The 25,549-nt window shown below is 37.6% G+C and overlaps 1 long non-coding RNA gene across 2 annotated transcripts; it reads right to left on the bottom strand.

Moving 5' to 3' along the window:
* Positions 1–692: 692 nt before the first annotated feature.
* On the bottom strand, positions 693–24,735 carry LOC132119434 (uncharacterized). Of its 2 annotated transcripts, XR_009426157.1 has the most exons (4): positions 24,614–24,735; positions 23,483–23,568; positions 1,880–2,152; positions 693–764 (listed from the first exon to the last, which is right to left on the bottom strand). It is a non-coding gene; the product is annotated as an uncharacterized LOC132119434 (long non-coding RNA). The 2 variants fall into 2 exon arrangements; XR_009426156.1 differs by lacking the exons at positions 693–764; positions 1,880–2,152 and adding an exon at positions 4,830–4,953.
* Positions 24,736–25,549: the final 814 nt, after the last annotated feature.

Raw genomic sequence — 25,549 nt, 5'->3', positions numbered from 1 at the left:
AAATTATTCAGCATTATATACAAACCACTTGTGCTCTTGAACGGGTGGGCAAGTTTTCTTAACTTCTATTGCTCTTCTGAGAATCTCTTTGAAGAAATAAGGTGGTCTAATAAGATGTGACTTTTAATAAAGCACACACAAAAAAAAAATCTGCTTGGCGTGAAGCTCAGAGCCTGGGACTAATACCATCTGCTTACAGCCCACAGACCAAACATTTACATCACTGCTTTGGATAACAGGCTTAAATAGACCATCTTAAATGTAGAACAAGTCTACAAAGGGAATGAACAGGAGAGGGAACGAATGAGAGACAACTTGTAGCTGAAAGAGGGAACACGCAAACCCATAATAATTTATCTAAGAAGCATTACATCAACAGTATTCCTGCATGTTATTCCCAGCACAAACAGTTTTCACTGGTGGTTCTGCGAGAAGCAATAACACTTCAACAGAGGTGAAGAATATACTGTATGTACCTCTAACAGGAGCACATTGTCTGGCATGTACTACCGTAGCATATGGGAGATGTGTCAAGTCCAACACAAATCACAAAGTGTTTCAGTATCCACTGCCAAGTTCTCAGTTACTCCTCGTTTCAGGGATTTGAACTATGCTCATAATTAAGAGAGGAGACTTCCAGGCCTGGTGGGACTGCACTCAATTACCTAATTTGATTTGAAACATTAGCTGGACTGGTTTTCAAATTCATTTTTATTTCTATGCAAATCTGAACACAGATAACAGCCAACAAAAAGTTAGCTTGGCTTCCAGGCTCTGGCACTAACTGAAGTCTTTTTAATATTGTGTGTTTTTTAAGTGTGAGAAAATTGGTGAGGGGTCCTTAAGGGGTGTGGGGAGTCATGGCCTAGTGGTTGGAGAGTTTGACTCCTAACCCAAGGGTTGTGGGTTCGAATCCCGGGCTGGCAATAACACGACTGAGGTGCCCTTTAGCAAGGCACTGAACCCTCAACTGCTCCCCGGGCGCCACAGCATTAATGGCTGCCCACTGCTCCAGGTGTGTGTTCACTGCTGTGTGTGTGTGTGTGTGTGTGTGCACTTTGGATGGCTAAAATGCAGAGTACGAATTCTGAGTATGGCTCACCATACTTGGCTGAATGTTGTGTCACTTTCACTTAAGAGAAATGGAGTGATAGAAAAAGGGACTGAAAAAATAAAAATAATGCAATTTGAAAAAATGGCACATTTTCTATAGGTTCATTAAATGGACAGAGAAAAAAAAGGTGACTAATGCTAACAAGTAAGTAAAAAAAAAAAGATAATTATAATGTTTGCCCAAAATGTAGTCCTACATTTAACAAGGGCTATCAGTTGACTAAAAAATATAATCTGAAATAATTACAACACATGATATGTCACTGAATTATTCATAATTAAAATACACATTTGCAGAGAAAAGACCCACATTTATTGTCTGCACTATTTAGATTTAAATGACATAAAATTAGCGTGTTGTGATAAATTTAATACATCAGTAAGTTTATTGACATAATACTTTCACTACTGTTTAAAAGTTTGCGGGTAAGATGCTTTTGAAATTATGCATTAAATGGATCGAAAGTGACATTTTTTGTATTTCATATCCATCAACAAAAAAAAATATTTTAAAAAAGTATTACTGTTTCCACAAAAAAATAACAAACAGCACAACTGTTTACAACATTGATAATAATAATAAATGTTTCGTAAGCATCAAATCAGCATATTAGATGATTTCTGAATAATAATGTAACACTGAAGACTTGAGTGGCTGATGAAAATTCACTTTTGTCATCAAATCACATTTACTGTATTTTTGATCAAATAATGCAGCCTTGATGAGTATTAGAGACTACTTTTAAAGCATAAAAAAAATTCTTACTCTCCTGCAGATAGGCTATACAAACTCTTCATGACAGTCAGACATGACTCAAATCATGTGCTTGAAGAGAGCAGAGAGATCTGACTGAATAAAGCAAATCAAGTCATCAAGGGGAAGCTGATTGTGATGAATAGGTGCAGCAATCAGCAGCACTCATGGCAGGTCTGTCAGGAGGCTGTCAGCATAATTCATGTTCGGCTCGACCTTTGCTGTTGGTTTGGATCTTCTGTCATGGTAACACGAGCAAGCAAGTAAAATTACATGGTTTTTCACCTACAAAGAACAAGTTACATAAAACAGATTATCATAGACTCTGATGATAAACTAATTTAGCTGCAAAGCAATCAAAATAACACTTGTATGAGGTAATTAATGAATATGGATGGAAATGTATTGATCACAGGATATAAACACAGAATGGAATTGACTGCAGTAAAAATATTTAAATATAACTTCAATTAAAATGAGCTGCTTTCTATTGAACATATGTTAAGATGCAATTTATTCCTGTGATGACAAAGTTGACTTTTCAGCAGCCATTTCTCCAGTCTTGCAGATTTGCTGCTCAAGAACCATTTATTATTAATATCATTGTCGAAAAAAGTCATGCTGTTTAGTGTTTTTGGTGGAAACCTTGATACTTTTTTTCAGGATTCTTTGATGAATAGAAAGTTCACATGAAAAGCATTTATGCAACATAGAAATCATTATAAATTTTTATATCACTTTTGATATTTCTAATGTGTCCTTGCTGAATAAATGTATTCACTTTGTTCAAAGACATTAAATTTGACCCCAAACTTTTGAAAGGTAATGTATATGCTGACATACTCCTAAATGTTGACAAAACGGAGACACACATACACTTTCTCTTCCTAAAATACACACTTACAATCAACACAGACTTTACAAATGTATTAAACAGAAGTGGAAATCCACATAATATGCTTAATAATGATACAATCAGCTTCCTAATGCAGATTACACATGAACCATGGCTTCTATTTTAGTTAGCAACTCTTTATGGAGATTTTGGTTTCTAAAAATAGCTGAACGTTTCGCTGTTCAAACTCCAGACCTATCAAAGCCTGACGCTGAAGCCTCTTCAAGGTTGCAAAAACTCTGATGCATACACCCAGCTTAGAAGAATAGAAGACACAATCTCACTCTGGCAACAGGAAGTTATTTTAAAAGATAATCCTAGGTTTTTTTTCACGTTTGCAAACATCCAGTTGAGACAAACTGAGAATTATAAGTATGATTACAAAGGTGTCATTCAATTTTCATGGAAAAGCATCATTTGAAAATCATTAGAAGGTTGTAATGAAGAACAGCATTGCCTCTTGTTGATACTTTATGACCATAACCATCTTCTTGGCGCATGGTGGAGAGAATTATGTGTGATTTTTGATGACACAATGGACAGGAGACAAGGCCGGAGGTATCAGCACTCACTTCACTTGTAATAGGCAGTGGAAAATACATTATAACAGTTTATTTCCTCTTTACAAATGGGGCAATATTAATTTATTTCATAAAATCTCCCCAAAGATAGTTTTACCATATGGAATGTCCCTTACTGGATCACAAGTGCTCTATAAAGACTAACCCCAGTGGATCCAGGCCTTTCCGAATGTGTGTGTGTGTGTGTGTGTCGTCAAGGCAGGCCTATTGTATTTGCGCAGTAAGGCCTTTCAGCTCTACAGTCAATTGTCTGCTGTCATTAATCAAGTCAGACTGTCCATTGCCTTCGGCTAATATATGTACTAGATCTCAGCGGCTAACACAGTCACCGCATTACAATGACCTGGGCTTCAAGGAGAATTTACAAAAACTCTGCAATTGAAAATTCCCCCTTTGATTTATTTCTAATTCACATCCTGATTTTAACCAAAACTGAACCTATACTATGAATCTGAACTGATAAAACAGAACATAATGTGGTAATGTCTGACTGCAGAAAGCTCTTTTGATTTAACTTTGTCTAAGTCATCATTTTTCCTTTGTTAGATACGATCTTACAATCTACCACCTTACCACTTCAAGTGTAGCAGCTAAAAATAACTTTAAAGAGCACTCTTTAGATGTACTCCAAGGATTCATCTTCAATTATACTGATCCTCAACACGTGTTTTTAGTAAACATGATACTTTATAGTACGCTATTAAAGTGTTAACTTTCAGTGTATGGAAACAACATCAAATATTCGACTTCGTATATTCATTATTCATACTAAAGGTGCACAGCTTGCAAGTGTGCTAGCATTTACAATTCAAACAAGGTATTGGGAGGGACTGATGTCAAGGTGAAGTTGCAGTCTATGGCAACCTAACAGCAAGAGATGGACAGAAAGAAATAATAAATAAAAGTGACTGAATGAATGAATATAAAATGATAAAAATTACAATGATATGGAATTTAATATTCTCATCGTCCATAGCCTCACAGGCCATTCACTCATAGCAGAGCAAACTGATCCCAGACATCCCAGCCAGCAGACAGGGTAACATATGACTAGATAATCGGCATGACAGAAAGTTCTGCTTTACATATATTTGGCACCAATGTTGCACTTTTACACTTCCAGTCAACGTGCAGGAGCCCCCAGTGCACATGCAGACTACACCCAAATCCACCAGCATGGTTACACCCGTACACACAAGTGCAAACACATGGTGCAAATGGTAAGCGTTTGCCTCAGGGCAGGAAAGCAGGATCACCCAGCATCTGCTGAGTCTACTAATCCACACACACATACAATAACCTGCGCTGGAGAAGTGCAAATGCCATCTGATGGAGAAACAAGAGCTCATTCTTATCCCATGCCTGTCTCACTCCCCATGGAACCATAATTCAGATCTGCTCGCTGTGTAAGAGACTAGAAGAAAGACAAAAGCACACCAGAGGAAATAGAGGATTAAGTGGCACAGATCTCCTTCAAGAGCCAAGAAAATAAAAGTACCTCTCCAAAGCAGGAGAGAGTCAGCTGAGAGATTCACTCAACATGTTTGAGCATGAGTATAGGCTCTCCTTTAGACAAATGGGTTGATCATTGTAAGAAGATGACAGACTTCCTGGAATGCAAAAACAACATACAGACACGTTTAATAATGAAGGATGTTGTCTATAAAGGAGGACCAACCATACTGCTTTGTAAAACCTTTTGATATCGTACATCCCACAATAAAAACACAACAGATTTTTTCACAGTTATGAAACTGGGACTCTTAGACATCGAAGTTTATGTTCTTATTCAGAAAAAAAAGGAATGTAAAAATGTATATTAAAATTCCCTTGTAAAAAAAGTATGTTTTTCCAGTTTTAGTGTTGTATACTGCATTTTGCATTTGAAGTCCAGCATAGACTTCTATTTTTTGTTATATTAAAGATAATTATAATTACTAAAAAGTAAACTAAATTCACAAGAAACATTTTAATTTTTTTTTTTTTTATGAATCGCAAATGAGGATGGCCCCAAATGTCCCTAAAGGGAAGTTATGCTTAGCTAACCTCCAGGGACATTTTTTCTCCCAAAGTATAGCTAAGTATAGATATAATTAGGTGCCTAATGAACACTAGCTGACTAAAAGCTGGCAAATGAAGATACATTTTCTTTGTTTTTCAAATGAAGCAAATGACTAACCCTTATCCAAACTGTAATTTGAACCCCAAAACAGTTCTAAATTGAAACAACATTTAAAACTTAAAGGTTCTAGGCCTGGTTACACAGACAGAGCTTAGACCAGGATTATAGTGAAAGTGACATGACATTCAGCCAAGTATGGTGACCCATACTCAGAATTTGTGCTCTGCATTTAACCCATCCGAAATGCACACACACAGAGCAGTGAACACACACACACACTGTGAGCACACACCTGGAGCAGTGGGCAGCCATTTATGCTGCGGCGCCCGGGGAGCAGTTGGGGGTTCGATGCCTTGCTCAAGGGCACCCAAGTCGTGGTATTGAAGGTGGAGAGAGAACTGTACATGCACTCCCCCCACCCACAATTCCTGCCGGCCCGGGACTCAAACTCACAACCTTTCAATTGGGAGTCCGACTCTCTAACCATTAGGCCACAACTTCCCCCAATTATAGGACATAATTCATAGTCTGGCATTAGATTTAAGACTTGTCCGTGAAACCAGGGGCTAGTGGGTTTCACCAAAGAACCAGTTTTGCATTTAAAATATATAACTAAAATATATTTTTATATACAGTACAGACCAAAAGTTTGGAAACATTACTATTTTTAATGTTTTTGAAAGAAGTTTCTTCTGCTCATCAAGCCTGCATTTATTTGATCAAAAATACAGAAAAAAATGTAATATTGTGATATATTATTACAATTTAAAATAATTGTTTTTAAATTTATTATACTTTAAATTATAATTTATTTCTGTGATGCAAAGCTGAATTTTTAGAATCATTATCACATGATCCTTTAGAAATCATTCTAATATGATGATTGATTATCAAAGTTGGAAACAGTTCTGCTGCTTAATATTTTTTCAGAACATGTGATACTTTTTTAGGATACTTTGATGAATAAAAAAAAAAATAAAAAAAATAAAAGAAGCTATTTTTTAAAATATAAATATTTTGTAATAACAATATACACTACTGGTCAGTAATTTGGGGTCAGTAATTTTTTTTTTCTTTCTTTTTTTTAATAAAATCAATACTTTTATTCAGCAAGGATGTGTTAAATTGATAAAAAGTGATAGTAAAGAAAATATATTATTAGAATTTTTTATTTTATTTTGAATAAATGCAGTTCTTTTTAACCTTTTATTCAACAAATATATTAGACAGCAGAACTGTTCCTGTATATATATATATATATATATATATATATATATATATATATATATATATATATATATATATATAAATACTAACTTTTATAATTATTTCAGTTCAAAATGTTATTAATGTTGAACTTTTAGTTTTCTTAAATGCAACAGTCGACCTTGACATGTTTTGATATCGTATACCCATTCATGTGGCCCAAAGGGTGTCTTTTTCAGATTTAGCTAAATTCTGAGGATAATTATGTCCCCAAACAATTCAGTAGTGCTTGAAAGTCTGTGAACCCTATAGAATTTGCTCTATGTTTGAATAAATATGACCCAAAAGATCATCAGATCCTGAAAGTCCTTAAAGTTGGCAAATAAAATAAAATCAAACAAACGAGACCAAAATATATACTTTAAGCATACAAAAGCATGTAAATCTTTGTTTTCAGGACCTGGTCTGACCACCTTTTGCAGCAATAACTGCCGCTAAATGTATCTGCACAATGGCTTGTTGGAATTTTAGCCCATTTCTCACTACAGAACCGCTTCAGCGCTGTGATGTTGGTGGGTTTCCTCCTATGAACTGCTTGCTTCAGGTCCTTCCACAACATTTCAATTGGATTAAGGTCTGGACTTTGACTCTGCCATTCTAAAACATTAACTTTGTTCTTCTTTAACCTTTTTTGGTAGAACCATTTTTGGAACAGTCATTGTCTTGCTCCATGACCCACATTCTCTTGAGATTCAGTTCTCAGACAGTCCTGACATTCTCCTTCAGAGTTTGCTGGTTTTATTCATTGTTCTGTTTGGCCCTCTGACTTGTCCACATGCTCTTTAGCAAACTTCAGAATGGCAGCATTGTTATTTTTGGAGAGCAGTGGCATTCTCCTTGCAACTCTGCCATGGACACCATGGTTGCTCAGTGTTCTTTTGATGGTGGACTCATGAATATTAACATTAGCCAATGTGAGAAAGGCCTTTTTTGAATGATCTTTGTTGGCCAACCAGTAAAGGGGAGGGTAACAATCGTCTTGAATTTCCTCCATTTGTACACAAATTGTTTGAATCTGGATTTGTGGTTAGAGATAGTTTTGCAACCTTTTCCAGTCCGATTAGCAACAACCAGATCTTGAATTGAGGGGGAATGAGGGGGGACGGCATCCCCCTGGTTGAAAAAAATTACAAAATGCATCGTCTTGGTAAAACCACCATCCCCCCTTACCATCCCCTTTAGATTAGTAACGTGTATTATGTAAAACTTATCATGCAAATATTAAAAAATTCTCTACTTTATGATACTTCACAAACTAAATAATTCTAGCTAAATGGTTCAAGTGCAACTTTTGAAGTTCTTTAAAAAGAAGACAACAGAAAAGGTATGATTTTTCCTTGATTATAATAAAGACAATACATAAAAAGAGACAATAGTAGAGCTGACATTATAGACTTTACAAAAACACGTCTTGAGAGTCCAAAAGCATGATTAAGCCTGTTAGAATATAGATAGAATGTCCTTATAATTCAAGCAATAAAAAAATACCCATGCATGAGTTTTTACGTTTTTATATTCATTGCACAAGCAATGTACTGTTCTGAATATTAGCACGTGTGGGAGCACAAATGTGCTATTAATTTTATACAACTGTGCATAGCAACAGGGGGGGAAGTCGTGGCCTAATGGTTAGAGAGTCGGACTCCCAATCGAAAGGTTGTGAGTTCGAGTCCCGGGCCGGCAGGAATTTGTCGGTGGGGGGAGTGCATGTACAGTTCTCTCTCCACCTTCAATACCACGACTTAGGTGCCCTTGAGCAAGGCACCGAACCCCCAACTGCTCCCCGGGCGCCGCAGCATAAATGGCTGCCCACTGCTCTGGGTGTGTGCTCACAGTGTGTGTGTTCACTGCTCTGTGTGTGTGCATTTCGGATGGGTTGAATGCAGAGCACAAATTCTGAGTATGGGTCACCATACTTGGCTGAATGTCACTTCACTCACTCACTTCAACGGTGTTTGGTTCCTTGAATTGATCTGATTCAACAGTCCATTCAGATGGACTCACTTGTATCATTTTGAATTAAATCAGCTGTTTTGAACGAATTGTTTAATTAAATTGTTTTATTAAAACAAGAAATTGTTGCCACCTACTTTATTGTCATCATTGTTTATCCGTGACAGGCCTAAACCAGACAAGGTGCCAAGCAGTGCCTGCTGATGTATTTTCTGGTGCACCAAATAAAAAGGTAACACGTCAGCAGCGTCGTACTTCAACAGTCACAGCTGTCGCGCTGTTGGAGTCATTAATTACATAATTTTAATATTTGGTGAACTAACCCTTTAATCATAGCTCATACCTAAACTTAATAACTACCTTATTAACTATTAATAAGCCGCAAATAAGGAGTTTGAATCATTAGGCTTTGCTTCCTCTGAGTATAGGAGACTGGAATGCTTTAATAATGCGGGGCTCTGCATCTGTCATTTGTGAAGCTGTTTCACAGTAACACTTCAAAGACCTTAAAGAATAGGTCATCCAAAAATTAAAGGTCTGTGACCATTTACCTGTGCACCTTCGTGGCTTTCTAAACTCGTTATTTTTTTCCATTGAACACAAATGCAAAACTTTAAATTTTAAGGTGAATTATCTCAAATGTCATATCATTGCAGCAAAAAGTATTTAATTTAGATTCTAAAATGCACATTTTGAGGCATAATATTGCACAGTGCATAGCTCTGTCTTTATATTTGAGTATGCCTGAGCAAAAGAATTGTTCCTTTTACAAATGACTAGAAAAGCATGTGGATCTCAAATCTTCTTTGTCAAATGCAGCTTTTGCCAACCTGTCCTCCAACCAATACGCCCGTATAGGTGGTCGTTTGTCCAAATCTCTGAAATACGACCCATCAGAGCGTATAATACAATTGCGCCCCTATTGGCAAAAGGTCGTTTTCATATTAATGTTTTGTACTCTTTTATTTGCACTCTGATTTGCGTTTCGTGTAGCTCAGTTGGTAGATTATTGCACTATACATTGATAGGTAATCATGCTATCATGGGTTCGATCCCAGGGAACGGATGTGCACGAAAATGTATATGCTCAATAAATCATAATTTAGCATGATTTCTGTGAGGGTTAGGTTTAGGAGTGGGGTTAGGTGTGGTCATTCGAACGAATAAGCCACCTAGTAAAATATGTAAGAAATACTGTGAGATCGGTGTAAAAAGCCCACACATTGCATTTAAATAAACGTGCGTTTTGATTGGTAATGACGTTATACGTCATTTCATGACGACAGACGCAACGCGATACTGTCATTATTTTTACGCCCGCTAGAGGGTGCTTAACTTTAAAACGTAAATATAGGTCGTAATAAGGTGCTTGCACAAACGACCTATATGGTCGTTTTTTGTTGGAGGACAGGCTCGCTTTTGCAGCTGGATAGATAAAACATGCAGTTGCTGATCTGAAGCTCACAGTTGGCCTTTCCCTTGTATAATTAACCCTTTCCTTGTACAAATAGTCTTGCTTTACATTACCAATAATCTCCTTTAAAAATTCTCTTCTAAAATTAATGGAAAGAAGCCACATCTGGTTTTGATTTTAAACTCGTTGTGGCTGTTGTATGTTTGGGTGGGGATGTCAGCTCTTAAAAGCTGGCGACTTAAAGCATGAAAAGGGAAGGTGGATTATTCCTCTTATAACTTTTCATTGGCTCATTGTCCAAAAGTAGAATATTATTCAATGATTTCAAACGATTAGACTGTCATGAACGTTAAGATTTTCCACAGTTTATCTCAGCTTTTGGGTTTAAAAGATGGCCTATCTTCAAAAAAGCTGTCAAAAACATGGAGAGATGAAACTGAAGGAGAGAGGATCCTCCTCAGATTGTTTGTTCATGTCTCGGGGGTGTCGTGTTTGATTTTGAACCACTCTCACCCTCATTCGTTTGCCTTCTAGTGTGGTTGTCACAGCACCAAAGGAGTGGGAATAGTACCATCACCCTGGAAACCGGCGCCTAGAAACACTTCTTTTTATATGACTCACTGAGAAAAAGACAGTATTTCGAAATGAGAGTTGCTTCTTACATTTACATTTATGTTTCTTACATTTGAGAAAATGTTCCTTCCATTTAGCTACTCTTGGTTAAATTCACAAAAGCTTGGATGTATTCAGTCCAACCGTCTTTCCTATAATAATTTAAACACATCCTTTAAATGTAAAGGCCTTTTTACAGATATAATTATCCAAGGTTAGTGATATGAACTTACAGTTTATAATGTATTAGTACACTAGGTTATCAAATCAATATACAGGATTAACAAGATCCTGTTCAGTTCAGATAAAAGGCAAAACATGCATTTGAGTGTGTGTACGTGCGAGTTAGACTCACATGAGAGCGCCCGTTCTGTGATCAGAGGAAATTGGAACTACTTCAGCTCTTCTATTAAGAGCTATTTCCTGTTCTTTCCTTTTAGATGAAATGATAGGCAGCGGCAGAAAGGCCATGACTGCTTTCCTGTCATCCGTGAAATGCTGTGCAGTTCATGTACATACGCATACATATGCTAAAACGCATGCATATAGGGACATAGCTGTAATTTATATATTAATTCTCTCTTCACCTACTTAAAGGCTGAGATTTATTTTGTCACGGATACATTCATGGACTTTCTGTTCCCTTATTTGGTCATCTTCCTTTTCTTGTTTTGTTAATTGATTGATCCCCACCTGTCTCCAGTTCCCTCATTACCTTCTGTGTACTTAAATACCCTGTCTGTTTAGTTCTTCTTCGTCCGTGATTAATTTAAGGTATTGTGATGTAATGATGTTAAAGTGTAGTATATTGTCTGTTATCTCCTTCTATATTGAGTAAACTCCTCATTTGATCAAGACCCTCCTCGAGCGCTTTATTCCTACGTTAGCACACACCATAACTATAACAGAATCACGGACCCAAACAGTTTAGTTAGTGGCGTTTTTCTTTCTTCTCGGTTTTTCCTCCCTCTCCCGGAATGGCGATTCCAGCAGTCCAACTCCTATGCCTGGAGCAACTGGACCGTTCCCTGGAGGACCATACCAGGGACTTTCTCGATCTGGCGTGCCTTACCACTTCCCCGACCGCTCGCTCTCAAATTTCTACTACACCGGCCTGAGCAAGCGGTCTAAGGCACGCCTTCCAGCGAATGGACCCCAAGAGGATTTCGCCGCTTTCGTGGAGTGGGTGCTGGAGAAAAATGGATCTTCATGGACCATCTGCACCGCCAAAGAGGATATCTCCAGCCCCACTCCCGGCCCAGAGACCAGCCAGCCGCCATCAAACCGCACGGAGCCAGAGCCCACCGCAGCCGCAGAGCCCGAGCCTTCCACCGACAAGGAGCAGGACCTCGAGAGCGCGACTGACCAGGTGTGTGAGCCGGCAACACCGTGCGTCGTGGGAGTTTTAGTGGAGATCGAGGGCACGGAGGAAAGCCCTGCCCACACTTCTGCGACTGAGGGTAAGCTGTTTTCGGCTTCTGGAAATGATATGGAGCAATTTATGGACCTTATGGACTGGTCTATGGAGGTAATTCCTGAATCCCCTGTTTCTCCGCTGGTTCCGTCCAGCCCTGATCCCCCTGTATACCCTCTCAGTCTCCCACTCCCACCTCCTCCAGTCAGTTCCTCTGCTCCATTTCCGCTGGTTCCAACCAGCCCTGAATTTTCTGTTTCTCTGCTGGTTCCGCCCAGCCCTGAGTTTTCTGTGTCTACTGTATTCCCTCCCAGCCTCCCTCTCCCACCTCCTCCTAGACCTGCCAGTTCCCCTGCTCCACTTCCGCTGGTTCAATCCAGCTCCGTATCTCCTTTCTCTCTGCTGGCTCTGTCCAGCCCTGATCCACCTGTGTTTCCTCCCATTCTTCCTCTCTCATCTCCTCCTAGACCAGCCAGTTCCTCGAGCTCATCTCTGCTGGTGCCAGTCTGTCCCGCAGCTCACCCTCAGTCTGCACCATCTGGGAGCGATGGTTCGCTGCTGGACTGCCAGTCTCCAGCTCTGCCTTGGCGTGTGAATTCCCTGTCTCCGCCTCCAGCCTCCGAGCCCTGGTCTCCTCCTCGGCCCTTCGACCCAGCGGCTCCGCCTTGGCTCTTAGCTCCCTCGTCTCCACCGTGGCCTGGCATCCCACCTGCTTCACCGGGCTCCCTCCTTCCCTCTGGTTCCACCTCCATCCTCAGTCACTCCGGCTCTGCAGCGGTCTTCCAGGGCCCCGCCTCCGCCTTGGTCGCCTGAGCCTTCTGCTCCACCTAGGCCCTCCGGATCCTTGGCTTCACCCTGGCTCTGCAGCTGCGCTGCTCCATCTTGGGCTCCTCACCCACCGGTGCTGTTGCCGTCTGTCGGCCCCCTGGTGTCGTCGGCTCCTTCTCCACCATGGCTCCTCCCGCCATCGACTCCACCGTGGATCTCCATCCTGGCTGGTCTCTGGAGGACCATCTGGCTCCTCCTGCTCCGGGCTCCTCCCTGGCTCCTCCCTCCATCCACTTCACCCAGGTTCCCAGCTCCTTGCTCCCTCTTCGCCTGCCCCTTGCCTGCCCCACGCCCGCCTCCAGAACCCCCACCCTCCCTCCGCTGGTATTCCTCTTGCGGTGCGAGGACGCAGTGTTCCGGGAGGGGGCGAACTGTTATGTACATGGACTTTCTGTTCCCTTATTTGGTCATCTTCCTTTTCTTGTTTTGTTAATTGATTGATCCCCACCTGTCTCCAGTTCCCTCATTACCTTCTGTGTGCTTAAATACCCTGTCTGTTTAGTTCTTCTTCGTCCGTGATTAAGTCAAGGTATTGTGATGTAATGATGTTAAAGTGTAGTATATTGTCTGTTATCTCCTTCGATGTTGAGTAAACTCCTCATTTGATCAAGACCCTCCTCGAGCGCTTTATTCCTACATTAGCACACACCCTAACTGTAACAGTCACAGAGAGACAGAGTTTTTATTCAGATAAATCTGAGCATCCTCTCTTCTATTCCTTAGAACTCATATTTATGTTCACCCAGGCACCTAAAGTGGTAACTACAGATATCTATGAATAGGTAAACTGTCAATCCATCAGCATTAAAACAAAACTGATCTATAATAAAAGCTGATTTTGGCCCCAACACTAGATTGTAAAGTTTTAAATGCGTTCTTTTATTGAGGATAACATCCAAAGTTCTGTAGAAGTGCTAAACAAATGCAATGGTGCCCTCTGTTGACAAAATAAAGTTACAGTAACCAAATATTTCAGGGACAACAACCATATCTAGTCATATATATTCTAAAGTGTATCATAACACACATCATTTTTAAATTTTTGTAGACTACTATTAAACTAACTGGAAATGTGTGGTTATATTGAGAAATTTCATTTTTCAAATGCATTTAATACAAATAATGTTAATAGTATACAAATGTAAATTATCCTACTTAAATCATCCTTACTAAAATATAGCTGTTAAGTCAAGCACTTTTTTTCAGCTAGACATTAAATTTAACTTTAATTAAATTGTTTAAGTGTTTAAAAGATGGCCTTTCAATTCTGTCATACAGTTTTTACTTATATTGTTGCAATTGGCCCTGACCTCACAGCCATGATACAATCACGTTTTCCAGAAGCAGCAGCAGTTAGTCACATGCATCCATTTAAAGCTCATTCACAACAGAGCAGTTTTCACACAGATGCAGTTTTTAATGAATGACAGCCATCTGAGAGGTAAGGAAAGAAAAGACGATGATGGTATAGAGTAGAGAAGAGACATAACATTAAGTTGAGAGATCAATAAAAGTTTCAATTTGCAGCTTCGAGAACAACCCACACTACTGCAGAGGTGGTGTAAAAGTTCTCAATGTAAGTGAGAGACAGATGACAAAGTGTGAGTGAGTGAGTGAGTGAGTTAGTGAGAGTGAGAGAGAGAGAGAGAGAGAGAGAGAGAGAGAGAGGAAAGAAGAAAAACTGAATCAAATGACAGTTTGAAGTGCTGCAGGGAGCCGTGCAGATATCTGCAGTTCACAAGCTGTTTGAATGTTTGTGTGTGTATGCGTGTATATGTGCACATGTATATAACATATTACAGTGGACATAGCCCTGTTTTCCACACTTCACAATTAACATCCATTGGACACCGGAGACACAAGGATAGTCTACCCAATCCTAAGTGCATTCAAAGAGCCTTTTTTTCCTATAGCTCTCTGGTAGGGTTACGGATCAGCAGTGTCGCAGAGACACATCGCCTGCAACCGTTTATTCTCTCCATCTTGAGATGGATCACTATACAGAGAACAGTGTACAATGAAGAATTAGTATGGAGCCAAAATCTGATGGTACACAGTACTAATACCTCAAGAAAACTTAATAGCCCAATGTGGGTTTGTGCTTATAAATTGCCCTAGGCAAGATAAAACACCCAAGGTAAAACATATACTGTATATATACTTGTTATATATATAACTATGTTACCAATTTTAAGTCCAAATCCGTTAAATACATATATAATACCAGTCAAAGTATTTATTAAATTGATCAAAAGTGGCAGTACAGACATATATAAAATATATATATGTTTTGTACTGTTACAAAATATTTACATAAAAAGTTTTTAAAATTGATAATAATAAGAACCTATATTAAAAATTAAGTACCCATAACAATAATAGAGCATATAATAACATACTATAATAATAGAGTATAAATCAACATATTAGAATGATTTTCCTGATAGATCATGTGACACTGAAGTATGAATTACGGCCATTACGGCTGCTGAAAATTCAGCTTTGTCATTACAGGAATAAATTACATTTCAAAACAGTTCATTTAAATTGTAATTATATTTCACAACATTACTGTTTGTATTATAGTTCTGATCAAATAAATACAGGTAATGCAGCTCAAATAAATGCAAACAAAAAATTTTGGTAAACATAAGAGATTTCTTTCAAAAACATTAAAGAAATAGGAATTATTCCAAACCTTTGACCAGTAGTGTATTCATACATATATTATATTTCATCTTTTTATTTCTCTGTAAAAAAAAGAGCAGTTTTGAAATATGATGAAATAGGCATGTTCTCTAAATATTACCACTTATCGAATATATATATTTCTTTTCTTTTTTTGGAAAAATGCTTTAAAAAAAGACTGTTTGAACAGACATGACCCTTGTGGTCCTATAATTAAAAAGTTTATTTATGGCATCTGGTTGTACGTTTACATGGCACAATTTAATGCTATTCAAGGTTTGAACCCCTATCCAGGTCTGATCTAATGATATATCAAAAATAGTGCTGTTTGTTGTTTAATACAATGGTATTGGGGGGAAAGTAAGTTAAAAGAGCTTTCAGAGCTGAGCTTTTAATGCCTGCTGCAGATGGAAGACAAAAGGCCAAATAAGGACTGAATTTTTTATGTGGCATTTGACACACATACATTCCATGCATTTATTCTATCACTTAGCTGGGTGTGGATTCCAGTGGCACTGTGAGGTTCTTGTGTAAGTTAATTAGCAGTGATAAAGACATGATCTGGGTATTTAGCAGCTGCAGCTGGTCTTGTCTGGTCGCATGAATACTGAGCATTTTCATTTGGCTTAACTTTACATCTCTCTCCCTCTCTCTCTCTCTGATTACAAAAAATATTAATACAATTTCAAAAGCTTAATAATGAGTAATCACTGCCTTCAAGCTCAATGGCATTTGAATGTACTTGCTGCTTGCATAACAATCAACTTAGCCTCAGTTTGTTGAGTTTGCCACGGCTCTGCTGAGTGCCATTTTGCAATTTTTTTATTTTTATTTTTTTTTGTGAATGACGTAAAAAAAAATACTAGAAAACAAGTATAAACTTTTAAATGACAGACTGTAATTTAACAGCACTGGTATTACATCAGCAGACTCAATGAATGTAATGCTTTGTGTGATTGGACAAGACTGGTAAAATTATTGTAAAAATGATTTCGTTAACAAAGACCCATATTATGACATAACTACAATAAAGCATGCTGAAGAGCAAGAAAAAGAGTTGATCGAAGGCAATGTGACACCAGTATCAGGCTCCATCCTGTCATCATGTGCTCTCTTTCTTTTACACACATTATAATAGGAAAGTGAAAACCAAGCTCACCATGGTAAAGATGGAGTACCCAAAAGCTGGCACATACACAAACACACACACACACACACACACACACACACGCACACACACACACACACACACACACACACACACACATACACACACACACACTCCTCTGTAATCATTAGCACAGCTTAAGAGACAAAGAAAACATTCTCCACTTACATCCACTCCAGCCCTATTGAGCATCTGCTAGGTGTAAAATATGAAGGGGCAATAAAAACAAAACCCTAGAGATGTCCTTTTTCTTCCTGTGACACAAATGCGTGTTCAAATGCATCTTTTCAAAAGGAAACCTCTTGATACGAAACTCCTCATGCCAGAGAAGCTCTCCGTAAATGAGCACTATGACTGATGTTAAGAGATGGCCTCTTACGTCAGTCTTGACCAACCAAAGACTTCAGATCAAAGCAGCAGTTACTGGCATAAAGTGGTATGTGTGCACTATGGTCAAAGTGAATATATAAATTTGGTGTGCTAAATGTAAGAAATATTGAACAATGTTAGCAACTATTTGACTATTTTTTTTTTTAATAATGAAGTGGTGACCTGGTTATATTTTACAGTCTAAGGTAAATTTTCTAAGATTACCAAATAACAGGTTAATAAGATAAAAAATAAATAAATTGTGGAAATAAGGCCAAGCTTGGTCTTTCACAGGTTGTTGCACAATATTTATTATAGAGACAAAAACAGTAAATAAATACAGATTTATGCAGAAAATATATACAGTATATATATATATACAGCACAGACCAAAAGTTTGGACACACCTCATTCAAAGAGTTTTCTTTATTTTCATGACTATGAAAATTGTAGATTCACACTGAAGGCATCAAAACTATGAATTAACACATGTGGAATTATATATGGAATTATATACATAACAAAAAAGTGTGAAACAACTGAAAATATGTCATATTCTAGGTTCTTCAAAGTAGCCACCTTTTGCTTTGATTACTGCTTTGCACACTCTTGGCATTCTCTTGATGAGCTTCAAGAGGTAGTCACCTGAAATGGTCTTCCAACAGTCTTGAAGGAGTTCCCCGAGAGATGCTTAGCACTTGTTGGCTCTTTTGCCTTCTGTCTGCGGTCCAGCTCACCCCTAAACCATCTCGATTGGGTTCAGGTCCGGTGACTGTGGAGGCCAGGTCATCTGGCGCAGCACCCCATCTCTCTCCTTCTTGGTCAAATAGCCCTTGATGCCTTCAGTGTGACTCTACAATTTTCATAGTCATGAAAATAAAGAAAACTCTTTGAATGAGAAGGTGTGTCCAAACTTTTGGTCTGTACTGTGTGTGTATATATATATAACTATTTTTCTTTTACCTATTTTGCTATGTAATTTATTCCTGTGATGGCAAAGCTGAATTTTCAGCAGCCATTACCCTAGTCCCCAGGGTCACACAATCCTTCAGAAATCATTCTAATATGCTGATATTGGAGCTCAAATAAAAAAGTCCAAACCCATATAAAATAGTAAAGCTTCGAGTTAGATATTAACCTAAATGTCCATGGCTACTTTCACAAGCACTGAGCTGTGATTTGTGTATTCAGTGGGTCTCAGTCTGCATGCATGTGACCCACCCCACCGTTTCCGTGACCACAATGGTAAACAAATGACCCTATCATTACACCCAATCAAAGTTAACCACATACACACGCAGTCATCCCAACCCCACAGTCAAAGCACTGTCTGAATCTGAATGGTCAACTTGTGAATCATCTGCATGTCTATACTGCAGCCCATCTATTTACACAGGCCCCAAAATATCAATCTTTGTTCAAAATAACCTCCAATGGCCACATAAGCAACAAAAGCTCATTTTAGCTCATTTAGCTGATGAGTGGACTAAGCATTAGCAGGCAACATAAATGCATCTGGTAAGCACTTCAAAGCACACTTGGAGTAGATATAGTGATTTCATTCCATTAGAGGTGAAAGTGTTTTAGCAGCTCTGTAGGACCATGCTAACCTAAAAAAGGCCCAGTTGTAATGCTATTTTGCCCTCTTTGTATATGTCTGAAGAGCAGGGTGTCCCTCTCTTTTTCTCCTCCTACTGACTGACTGAAAAGGAGACTCCACTTTTAAGGCCCATTCAGTGTGCTAGACTGCCCTGATGGATTGATTTGGCTGGGCCACTTGTTAACATACTGAAAGACACTGTTATGCAGATCGGAGCAGGTTACTGGGAGGACAGAGTCCAGCGGCTCTCACTTCAGCCACAACTGACTTTAGAGACATTTTGGTTGCACTTTATTTTACAGTATGTGTACTTATAGTGTAGTTACAGTGTGTTTATCTAAGAAAGTTCTGGTAATACAAGGTAACTAGATGGGGCAGGGTTAGGTATAGGGGTAGGTTTTTTTAAGGTTAGTACCTAGTTATTACATAGTTATTGTAATTATTATAATAAGTACATAGTATGTACAGTACATGAGGACGGGACGAGGACAGGACTGTAAAAAAAAGTGCTACCGACATTTTATACACTGCAAAATTAAATGCAATCAGTATTTTGTCTTGGTTATCATATTTATTCTTAAAACAAGGTAATTTTGCTTTAGAAGCAAAATGTAAATAATAATATGATTTTCAGAGCATATATCTTGTTTAAGTTTATTTTTTTGGCAGGTTTTTTTATGTTTTAAGGATATATATATATATATATATATATATATATATATATATATATATATATATATATATATTTTTTTTTTTTTTTTTTTTTTTTTGATCAGTTTTGCTGGCTCTCTAACAGTTGTTCCAAATGGGAAACATTATTTACTCACATATTAAACCTTGGCAACATAAATATTTCATAATGAACAGACTCACAGTTCAGCTTTTAAGTGCTTCTTATTTTAGATAATTTAATTTAAAAATATTTTAAATGAACACCAATGAATTTAAAAAAAAAAAAAAAACTTATTAAAAGTGGACTAATCATCTTTATATTTCACCATTTGCAAAAACAAACAAATGTAGAAACAAACCAAAATAAATAAGACTTTTCGGTACACTGTATACTGAAGAGTTGGTATAATAATAAAAAACCACTGACAATGAAAACAGGTCTTTGACCATCATGAATGAGAATCTACAACCTAGAGCTACATGCCAACCTGAAGAAGTGGGTCATATAAGCCGGCTGATCAGATAGCAAATACTGAAAGCACTGAAACTAATAGGGGCGGTAATGAGACTCATTAACACAAAGAAATCAATCAAGCCAATGGCTCTCATAAATTATTCAACTCATCGTGTTACACATGCTACCATCTTGGTTCCTTCCTTCTACAGAGCATGCCCAATACAATAAAGATTTCACATAGACATAATGTCTGGTCCACAATGCAGTTTAATTTAGCCAAAAACTGTCTGAATGCCATGAAAAAAGACCAACCATGGGTAATTTTGTTTTTCCATGTCATTTAGGAGTAAGTTAATCTTAACAGACATGTATTATTAACCTGCTACTAAAATCCCTCAAGAAAAACTGAGCATTCAAAGATCTAATATTAGCCTGGTAAACTCTAGTTCCAGGCTAGTTCTTCCTCAAAAATGATTATTGTTTAAAAAAGAAAAAATGAAAAATAAAATTAAAAGCATTTTAATCCTGTAATATGGTCACCAGAATAAGCAAGCAGCTAACTGCTAAATCTGACATGGTTAAATTACTCTAGTAGTTTTCTTAAGTACAGTCTAAGAGTTACTAATACAAAAATCCTTGAACAGACAATTCTGTTCATACCCCAGGATACCCCTTTTTGTTTTATACAATGGTGGAGGAGACGGGGGAAAAGACTCCCATATTCCAACCATCTCATTAATATTTAGAGATTTATGAATATTTAAGAACATTTTAGGCATTGCAGATGTTAAAAGTGTTGGAATGTGAGTTGATGCATGGCCTTTTCGTTTTCATCAATTCATAAGTTCCCTGCTATACCCCACTGCTTTTAAGCAAAGTCCCTGTATGGCACGTCAATTCTTTTAGGCTTTTTTAAGTAGACATAAAGTAGAGGTCCTATCTAGTTGCACACGAAAAGACCAAAATCTTTTCATTCCTACTGCCACCATCCATTTCATATCTTATGATTTATACTATTCATTTTCCACCAAATGGTGCATCTCTATATTTTCCACACAGACTCTCAAGAATCCAGTTTGAAAATCGCTGAATGATCTAGCCAATGCACAATGTACTTAAACTTCTGACTAGATAGTGTGCATGACGTGAATGCATATACTTAAAATTTTCATAAGCATGGACACTTGCTTGTTCTGTCTATGGTCAGATCATGGTCACATTTTACTTAAACTCTCTCTGTTTCTCGCTCTCTTTCACAAACACAACCACAAAGCTATCCAGAATGCAATCTGCATCCAAATATGCCCTTTCACAGTCTTCATAAACAATCTCTAGGAGCTACTGTTATGTAAGAGACCACATACTGTTCCATAGGTCTCCCACCACTCACACACAAAGACGGATACAAAGTACTTTTTTTTACAAATATCCGTTCTAAGTTTGTTTGGAAGACCATTTAGTTTTATTGTAGCACTGCAAAAGACAGGCAATTAAGGCTACATTCCAGAGCTGACTGTTGCCCCGTAATAGTTTACAGCAATGAGGAGTTCCTCTTACCCTCCATGGCTTCTTTATAAAGCAGAGTAACTGAAAAACAGCCAGAAACACACCAAACCATCAAAATCGTCCCAGCAAGGTGCAAAGACCAAAAAGGTTTCCAAAAGGTGAAATACATGCATAAAGTCTGCACACTCTGCCAAAAAAAAAAAAGTTATTTGAGTTGATCTGATTCTTTGGATCTTGGTTAGATACACTACCAAAAGTGATTTTGAAAGTAGTGTCTTTATGACATCCAAATCTGGATTTATTTAATCAAAATACAGAAAAACAGTAGTACTGTAAAATCTCAAAAATTAGAATGTCGTGGAAAAAGTTCATTTATTTCAGTAATTCAACTCAAATTGTGAAACTTGTTTATTAAATAAATTCAATGCACACAGAATGAAGTAGTTTAAGTCTTTTGTTTTTTTTAATTTTGATGATTTTGATTTAACAAAAACCCACCAATCTCAACAAATTAGAATACTTCATAAAGAGTTTACTGGCCAGTAAAGAACACCAACACCATAGTCATTTAAACAACTTTTGATGCTTTTGGCAGTTTGGACAGGTGCCAAATGCTGCTGGAAAATGAAATCAGCATCTTCAAAAAGCTGGTCAGCAGAAGGAAGCATGAAGTGCTCCAAAATGTCTTGGTAAACAGGTGCAGTGACTGTAGTTTTCAAAAAACACAAGGAACCAACACCAGCAGATGACATTGCACCCCAAATCATCACAGATTGTGGAAACTTAACACTGGACTTGGGCTATGAGCTTCTCCACCCTTCCTCCAGACTCTAGGACCTTGGTTTCCAAATGAAATATAAAACTTGCTCTCATCTAAAAAGAGGTTTGGACCACTGGGCAACAGTCCAGTTCTTCTTCTCCTTAGCCCAGGTAAGATGCCTCTGACGTTGTCTGTGGTTCAGCAAATTCCTTGACACGTCTGTGTTAGGTGGCTCTTGATGCCTTGACCCAAGCCTCAGTCCATCCTTGTGAAGTTCACTCAAATTCTTGAATCAGTTTTGCTTGACAATCCTCATAAGGCTCCGGTTCTCTCAGTTGGTTGTGCATCTTTTTCTTCCACACTTTTTCTTTCCACTCAACTTTCTGTTATCATGCTTGGATACAGCACTCTGTGAACAGCCAGCTTCTTTGGCAATGAATGCTTGTGAAGGGTGTCAATGATTGCCTAGTGAACTAAATTGAGAGACAATTTTGAAGGCTCAGAAAACCTTTGATTGGCATGTCATCATATTCTAATTTGTTGAGATAGTGAATTGGTGGGTTTTTGTTAAATGTGACCCAAAATCATCACAATTAAAAGAACCAAAGACTTAAACTACTTCAGTCTGTGTGCATTGAATTAATTTAATACAAAATTTCACAATTTGAGTTGAATTACTGAAATAAATGAACTTTTCCATGACATTCTAATTTATTGAGATGCACCTGTAGATGAGATGGAACAGGATGCATGTTTCTTACTTGTATTCATATTCTTTCACACGTTACATTTTTATTTCAGCAAATTCTAACCAATCATATTCTCTTCTTCACAGAGTGATCCAGCACAGCAGTTCATCCCACTCTTGAGCCAGAAACAAAATGTTGGCTTTTGGTCTCATCCAAGCAAATATGCAGCCTGAATGTCCAGGAAAGCATGAATAGCTAGCTTAGTGTATGCTGTTATCTTTGCACATGCAGGTCCTGCAAATTGCCTGCTGGCTCAGACACGCACTGTCAGCTCTATTCAGGTTCTATTGAATCCTCCTATGGTGACTCTATCTGAATGCAAAGAACCTATATATTTCCACTGAACATCCCAAGAGCTTAGAAATGCTGATACCCTCCCAAACTGAGCGTAAATGGCAACAAAATGCCAACTTTAACATTAAAAACCATGGTGAAGACTCTCTTGCACCAAAACCCGACTAGCAATATTAAGTCAAAAAACATCTCATTCTCCACGTAATACCTGATCATGTAATAAAATTTGAAAAAGCATGTTTAGAACTAGCAAGATGGGGGTCTCACCTCCATTTATGCAGAACGAAGCCAGGGCACTGCTCCCCACACATGGTACAAGGTTGTCCTCTTTCTAGATCATCAAGCACAGTGGGCTGCAGAGGTTGAATAGAAAGCCAAGAATTACTTCACATAGAACCTTAAGTCATGCAATGCTTTGTGTAAAAGGTATTACTATATGAAAACTCACATTCACTTGCTGTAGTAGGCTACTTCTCTAAAATGTACATTTGAGTTTTAAGGGTTTAAAAATAATTCATGTCTTGATATCATTTTACATGGCAGGTGTAAACAGTCGCATGACTAGTGTGGGTTATTTTCAGTTCATCCCTCTGAAAGATGTTTTGTAGGCGAATGCACCATTAAAATAAGCATGTTAAATGAGAAATAATACAACTTAAACTCCCATATTTAATATACATAATATTTATAGTGTTTATTATTAATGTAATTACTGATTAAACTCATTTAAGTCATGATCACAACAATACATGTTAACATTTCAATGTTTCATTGTTACATTTTCAACAATTGATTCAAATAAAAATTTTTACATTTTAAAGCATATACTTACATATAGTTAAAAAAGTAATATCTTTTTATTTCCAAATAACTGCCCCACATAAAATAATACATTGCTATTTTATTGTTTACTAACTAAGCAGTCTTTTCCCACAGGTTACAATTGTGAACAAGAATAAAACACTTCGCAAACTTTTATATATTTATAACTTTTTCTTTTCAGAAAAGACATGCAGTTTGTTTTATTCGGCTCTCCAAGTAAAACACGTTCTCACCCAGTACAATTCACACAGCAACACATACAACACTGCAAAATACTGTCACATCATAACACTGATGTCAAACTTAAGAAAAAATAATAATTTGTTAATCTGACAATCAGATGCTTTAAAAAAAATATATATATTGTTTTACAACAATAAACACCAATCTGAGGCGTTTCAGGCTGAGGTATCAGACCTGTCTGATGTAGAACCAAGTATTTGTTGTTCATAACTTCACACATCTAGCCTTTTAATTTCCTTCCAAATAACTCACAACAAAGAGACCCTTTGTTAAATGTCTTACTGATGCGCGTGAAGTCACACAAATGTAAACATCCCGTACCACTTTACTCACCAACCGGCTGGAGTTTCTCTTCTTAAGGCTTCGAGCAAACATGACAGCGTGACGAATTGAATGCCAAAGCGTAGTGAAGCGGGTCACCGAGTAGATATGAGAGAGCACTGGCAGACATGCTCCCTGCGCTCTCTCTCGGCTCTTTCAGTCCGTCCCATCAGTTTTGCTGCTGGCTTGTGATTGAAATTACTGCGTTAACGTTCCTGTGTTAAAGTGTCAGACCTTTTCTCTAATTGCAATTATATAAATCACAGATAGTATAATTGTTTCAAATGGAAGTTTTGAGTCTCTGTGTAGCCTACAATTGTTTTTAAAAATAAATAAATTTGTGAATCGTTTCATTTGATATGTAATATACAAAGCGTTGAAACTATAACGCTTTGTATTACTGGGTTGAAATTGTGGATGGTGAATTCTAACTTGTTTAACATTTTACATAAAAAATTTTTTTTAAAGTTTATTTGTAAATTAGCGATGGGTGATGATAATAATTCTGAAAAGGTTTGGATGTATAAACTTAAAATATGTTTAGGTTATAGCATAGTGCTTGCAACACCTCACTGGTTTGATTCGCAGTAGGCTAATGCATGAACTGTTAAACATCATAAAATTGAAGTCCTTGTTCTTTTTATTTAGTAAGATGCACTTAGAGAAAAAGAAGATCAACAAATAAGGACACTTACAGAGACATTTCCTTGATCCTTGTGAAAAGGTCTTGGTTTTCAACATTCAAGTGGAGCTCAAAGAGCAAGCTCTGTATTTCTGTGTAGGAGTATGTGCAGTGAATGCCATACAAAATGGATAGAAGAAAAGGCTAAAAAGAGCTGTAAATACCTCACTCCAATTCACTACGAAGTTTTCTACAATTTTTGGTATAGTCAACCTTTAACCTAATGTCAATAATAAAAGTTTGTGAAACAATACGTTGAGTTTTGA

This window comes from Carassius carassius, chromosome 38 (assembly GCF_963082965.1).
Source record: "Carassius carassius chromosome 38, fCarCar2.1, whole genome shotgun sequence".
NCBI classification, from domain to species: Eukaryota; Metazoa; Chordata; class Actinopteri; order Cypriniformes; family Cyprinidae; genus Carassius; species Carassius carassius.
Note: the sequence above shows the minus strand (reverse complement) of the source record. Positions and strands in the feature narration are given on the sequence as shown.